We start from the raw sequence: 6282 nt of genomic DNA, 5'->3' as shown, positions 1-6282 counted from the left end.
TACTGTTTCGTAATATTTTTAACAAATAAATTTGATAGAAAATTCGTTTAGCCAAAATTACAGTATAAGGGCTGGTCATAAAAATTGAATTCGTTCTTTCAATTCCAAAGATTTCAAGTAGAAATATATTTTATTTTCAAAAAAATAGTTAGGTTGTCAGCCAAAGAAGATTTTCTAAAAATTATTTTCAAACAAAAACCAATGCCAATGTTAACCAATGCCATTCGGATGTTCACAAAACAAAAATAGTTCAATTTTGAAACCAAAAGATGAATGTTCAACAAACAAGGTTTTTCAGCCAAGCAGTGGCATTTTTTAAAAAAGAAGATGAAAATTTTACCAACAGAAATTAATTTTCAAACCAAAATACGCATTTTCTGCAAAAAATTCCTTTTTTAAGCCAAGAAGCAGTTACATTTTGAAACGGGAAAATAAGATTTTTTAACCAAATATTTAATTTACAACCAAACAGTTGATTGTTAATCTTTTTCCGTTTACTGGGCTGGTTGGGATCCTTTTCATTTCATTTCTTACAATTAAACAAAATTGTAATAAGGACTGTTTCTAATTTTCCATACATATCGAAATTGTAGTGTGAGTAGCCGAATTTTTTCGAGGCGAACAACGTAAACTGGAAAATGATCGGGTATTACCCGATTAAGCCTGATTGAATGAATCGATAACAATTGTGTTGGTGCTTTTTATAATCGTAGAAAACAAAATCAATCGGTCCCAATCGGGTGTAATTTTTTTTAATTAGAAGGGCCCCCTTTTTTGGTATGAGTATTATATTAGAAACTCTGATTAAGAAAGGCCTTTAAATTTATATTGAAAATATTATAGTATTCAATCAAATTTCTTTAAGTTCAATTGCCTCATAAACGTATCGTATTAGTCGGATTCAATTCTTCTAAATCAGTTTGTTAGGTAGTTATTTCAGACGTTTTTGGTAACACAGGTCTGAATTCTGCACATATCGAGATATTTTGGAAACTTTATTTCTATTTTAGTATGCACTTTAGAGTTTCGGAAAATGACGGTATTTTTTAAAATTTTGTAAATTTAAGGCAAATTTATATAGTACCAAAAATTTTCAAAATTTTTCGAGGTTTTGAATTTCAAAGTATCCAAAAGTTCCAGCAATTTATGATACATTATAGTAATTTATCGAGAATTTATGCTAACTGATCACTTTGAGTTGGTCCAATCTGTCACACATCGCTTGATAATTCTCGTTACACACCTTTGACGTTATTTTTTACTCCTTAAGGAGTGTTGGTTAATAAAAAATAATATTCTATCAATATGGCAGAAATCTTGCTCTTGGTTACTTGGTACTATATTTAAAATTCTGCTACAGAAGATTTTGCGCTCTTTACATTCTTCAGCTCGATTCGAAACATTTGCATAGGACGTCAAGTTTTTAGTGTTCTGAAACCTATGCCAGAATCTTTTCGGTCGATTTATAATGTTCCTGAGTGTTCTAGAAATAATCGGAACATTCCAGATTCTTTCTAGGTCTCGCTCTGGATGTAGATTCTCAATAAATTTGAAATATCTGAAAGGCATCTATTCTATGACGTTCTATGGATTCTTTCAGAATTTTCTGGAGCATTTTAATTATTATTTGATACAAAAGGAAACCTTTTTTTTAATTGTAGCTTGAAGTATTGATTGTGCTTGAGAAGATTAATTCCTGCTAATTAAATTGGTATCAAACCCTTTTTCGGTCGATAACTCGTAGCACTTATGTCTTAAAAATAAGCTAATCAATTGTTTGTAACTACCAATTTATATACTTTAGTTAAAATTTTTCTACCACCGTTGATATTTCATAACAACATTTTTTGCACTACTTTCTTGTGTTGAAACGATAATTAAAATTCAAAAATAATTTTTTAGTTCCATTGGAGAAAAAAAAAACAAGTAAATTAGATAGGATAAAGAAGTATCGGCCTTTTTATTCTGAAATTAGTGCCATCCGAAATGCAATCTTATAATTTAAATTTTCCAAAACTGTTAAATTGGTAACCGACTCTATTACATAAGATTTGTTTGCAACGTCATCACTTGAGTCTAGAAGTATAACGTTTAATTTAATGAATCGCTTATTACAATTAAATGAAATTATCGCACAAGAAGTCCATTGTTAAAGTTGTTGTTTGTTACATAACAATCTTGAACGATTCTACAATTATAGATCATTATTACGTGAGAAATGCTATAACAATTAGAAAATCGCTGTCATAACATTATTTTTAGTTCGATAAATGTATGATAATGAAACTATATATTACACAATTATTACTATAAGCAAGTTTCCCAATACTTTAATTACTGAATGTTAATTTCTTTTTATTAAACATTTTATTAAATGAATATTAAAATTCAGAAAATAGGCAACTGCAGCTAAAAAGATCATCATAATTAATGATTTTGCCTAATTATTCTTCCTAGTAGCATCATAAAAGTTACTACAAAGGAAATGATTGAAGATAATGAGCAGTAAAGAAGGAAATAAATTTTAGAAATCTGCCCCAGGATCATTCTTACATCTTTTTCAAATTTTCGTTCATAAATCTTGTATAAAGGGCATTTCCGTTAACTATTAATAAAAGAATGTATGAACACGTGTTATTAGGCAATTCATGTTTGAAATAATTATGTTAAAGACTTATACAATATTACAAAGGCGGATTCATAACAGGGCTGAATTGAAATAGAAAATTGGCCCGGGAAAAAAGATTGTTTAAACAAATGGTTGAGAATCAGAAAACGGCCCAATCCTCTACTCAAAGTCAAAGGGCTCAAATCTCCTCTTATCAATAAACCTCAAATTGACGCCATATTTTAAGGAAATAGTTCATTTTTCCTGACCTTTATCAAAATTTCTTTTAAGTAATAAAAACAGCATTACATCTGGAGATCAATAATCTTAATGCAAAAAAATGTGTGTATCTAAATTTATTTTAAAAACTTTTAGCGACAACAGTCATTCCGAATTTGATGAGGGGTCATACACGAATTACATAAGACATACATTAAATACGTGAATGTTCAATCAAATAGTTAAGTTTTAAACTAAAAAAAAAAACAACAACTAAATTTTGAACCAAAAATGAAAGAATAAAATTTATAGTTAAGACAGTTAATTTTCAAATAATAAAAAAGGAATTTTCAACATAATAGTTAAATTTTGAACCAAAGTGATGAATTTTTGATAAAAAAATTAGCTTTCAACAAAAAGTATAAATTACTTAAATCCTCAACAAAATAGAATAATTTTCTAACAAATTTGCGTTGTTTTTTCAAAAATATAATTTGTAATTTTTCATGTGATTTTTCACAATTACAACCAGAACTACGTATCCTATCAAAAAACAAGTAATACCAAATTTGTCGCTCTTTTGAGGGTGAGCAACTTTAGTCTCTGATAAGTTTCTTTTTATGAAAAAGAGTCGTGAGGATAAATTGTTTGAATTCGCGAGTAATACGAATAGCCGTACATATAATTTTTAAATCTTAAAAACATGGTATCGAAAATTTTGAAAATGCTCTATCTTTTTGAATTTTTATCCAGAATAACAGGCCAATGAAATTGACCTTCAGTTTCCGACAATAAAAGAGTGTACCAAAGGCCAATCTAATGGATTAATTCTTTCAAAAGTTATCGTGCTCAAAGACAGACATACATACATACAGAGATATTGGTAAAAACTTGTTTTTCGGACTCAGAGGGTCTCAAAACGTGGACATTATACATAAACGGGGCGAAGGGGGGCGGTCCAATTTTACACAAATTAAATTAAATTGACGAATCATCAACAAGAAAAAGGAATTTTGGAGAAATTAGTTTCACTTTAAACTAAGTAGTTTAATTTAAAAAAAAACTATTAAGATTAATTTTTAACCCAATACAGCTGATTTTAAACCAAACAGAATGACTTTTTAGCAAAATTTTTCAATTTTCCACAAGATAATTGCTCCGCCTTTCTGGAATTCGCTGATCTTCAGCAAACCTGAAAATTATCAATCTCTTCGGAGACATTTAGGTAGTGCGTACATCATATTATACGACAATAATTAATAATCACTAATTGTTTAATCGATTTCAATGTGATTTCAATATATCGTATTTCTAAGCCGTTTTTAATCGCCGTGTTTACAATTGATTCAAATAACTTTGAATTTGTTCGAATCATCAAAGTTATTAATTATGATTATTTATATAGCCTAAAATATGAAAGTTTTTAAATCTTTTGAATCGGGTTTTATACTAAAATTTCAGCAAGTTTTGTCACATAAAAAACGCCCTTGTGTTCGAATTTATCCCGTCAATCTATCACATTTAGCTACGAATTCAGGCAGGCGCAGACGCAACTCGCGGAAATTTGTATCAGTTTCTGAGGTCGGTGACACTATGAGGATTATCACGAAATTGTGTCGATGAACGTTAAATTTCATAAGGTTTTTTCGGTGGACTAGGGTTCGGCGAGTTTAAATCGAACTCATCGGTTACATCACAAGGTTATTTTTTTTACTGTTCTCATTTTCACACTACTCTTACAAGTTTGTTGTTTCTACCTTTGCCGTCATCATAACCTGTCTGAAGCGTCTTGGGTGGGTTTCGAGATTTAGGCATGTCGTCTGCTAAGAATGACAGCTAGCAGTCGAATATATTTTTCAAACAATGCGCTGACAATCTATTTTTGATAAAACTTCTTAATTCATCAGATTAGATGACCCAGGGGTGAGTTTGATATAAGTTTTGAATATCACGAATTTCAATTTCATAACCTAGAATACTAGATGATAATTCTACATAGATAAACGAAAGTCTTTGTGAATAACACTTTAATAGCAATTATTGTTATAGAAATGTATAAGAATTACTTTTGATATGTTTCTTTATTGTTACATTATAGCTCATTTCAATAATTGCACCAGTTCTTCACGCGGTGTAGGCATTTTCCAATTTTTTTTTATTCTTAATGGTTGAAAAGGAACTATCCAAATAAGATACAAAACAAGTTTTGGTGGAAATCCAACCCGGCAAATTTTTTTTCTTCAGATTTTCGGAATAACAATAAATAAATTTGTACACGGAGGGAAGAGAAAATAGCATTGATACTGGATTAAACTAGCTATTATGCATTTTTTTATTTTGAATTAATTGCAATCTTCACGTTTCTAGGCCCCCTGAATCCGAAAAAACAGGTTTTACGATGGTGTATGTCTGTTGTTGTCGTCCTGCTTGTCATCATTGTTGTCGCTGTGGTCGTTGTTGTTGTCGTTGTTGTCACTGTCGTCTAAATAACGGATAACATTTAAAAGACTAACCTGATTAAATTAAAATTTGACACATGTGTTTAGGAGCCAAAAAGAAAAATAGAATTGGTTAAGAAGCTATTTTGAATGACAATTCAAAAAGCTAGAGCGCATTTTTGAAACTTTAAGACCATTTGTTCCGTATTTAAAAATTATATGTACGACTATTCATAATACTTCGAAACTCGAACAGTTTATCATTTTGCCTTTATTAAAAAAAAAAAAATTATCAGAATTATGGCATTTTGAAAATAAAAAAAAATAAAAAAAAACTAAAATGAACATTTTAAGCCAAAAAACGCATGATATGAAAGCAAATCAGAGGAGAAGAAAAACGTTTCTTTTTGAAAGCCCTACAAGATTATCATAACGACTTTTGGAACTGTTTCAAAAAATCGAAATTTCAAATTTGGATTGCACTAAAAATAATGAAAAATTGAAAATTCCATTTTGCGATCGATCGATGCAAGATCCGAAAAAAATTAACAGAAATTTTGTACCCAAAAAATATCTACAAATAGGCAGATTTTTTCGGTACGACTAACAGGACCTGGAAAAGGAGCTACTTGCACCGAAATTTCGATTGGAATATTCGGATTTGTTAGGCACGCGTATAGACACTTGTATTCAAAAATGTACTGAAATAATTTCTTCCCTTTTTGAATAATAATGGTACATTATAGCTATAATATTTTTTGTTAGACACAAAACCTAATTTTCTCTCCGGCATCGGGATAAGTATAATTTTGTCCTATATGTATATGGATTGAAGTTTTTATCATACTTTAAACTAATCCAAACCTTTTTTGCTTAAAAAGTTCAGATATATGTACTATTAAAGCTAAGAAACCTGCGCGAAAATTAATGCAGAGCCACTCTTGTTGTTAATTAATAACTGAAAATTTCAAAAATCGTGTACATGATCGCGTAGATTGGTAGTTTCAGATATGAGAT

General features: G+C 29.7%; 2 protein-coding genes across 9 annotated transcripts in view; one reads left to right on the top strand and one right to left on the bottom strand.

The window, feature by feature from the left end:
• LOC117175142 overlaps positions 1-6282 on the bottom strand; it is a 98294-nt gene that overhangs the window by 18947 nt on the left and 73065 nt on the right. The gene's annotated exons all lie outside the window — the stretch shown is intronic.
• The window catches only part of LOC117175143 (epsilon-sarcoglycan), a 57374-nt gene that overhangs the window by 875 nt on the left and 50217 nt on the right, over positions 1-6282 (top strand). Inside the window, exon 1 of one of the 8 annotated variants that reach the window (XM_033364726.1) lies at positions 4412-4527. The exons of 6 other annotated variants lie outside the window; for them this stretch is intronic. The gene's annotated coding sequence lies outside the window, so the exon portion shown is untranslated. Of the gene's footprint in view, positions 1-4411; positions 4528-4606; positions 4751-6282 lie in introns of those variants that run through there. One more of the 8 variants, XM_033364727.1, reaches the window with a different exon arrangement.

Source organism: Belonocnema kinseyi, chromosome 6 (genome assembly GCF_010883055.1).
Source record: "Belonocnema kinseyi isolate 2016_QV_RU_SX_M_011 chromosome 6, B_treatae_v1, whole genome shotgun sequence".
NCBI classification, from domain to species: domain Eukaryota; kingdom Metazoa; phylum Arthropoda; class Insecta; order Hymenoptera; family Cynipidae; genus Belonocnema; species Belonocnema kinseyi.
This window is presented reverse-complemented; position numbering and strand designations above follow the sequence as displayed.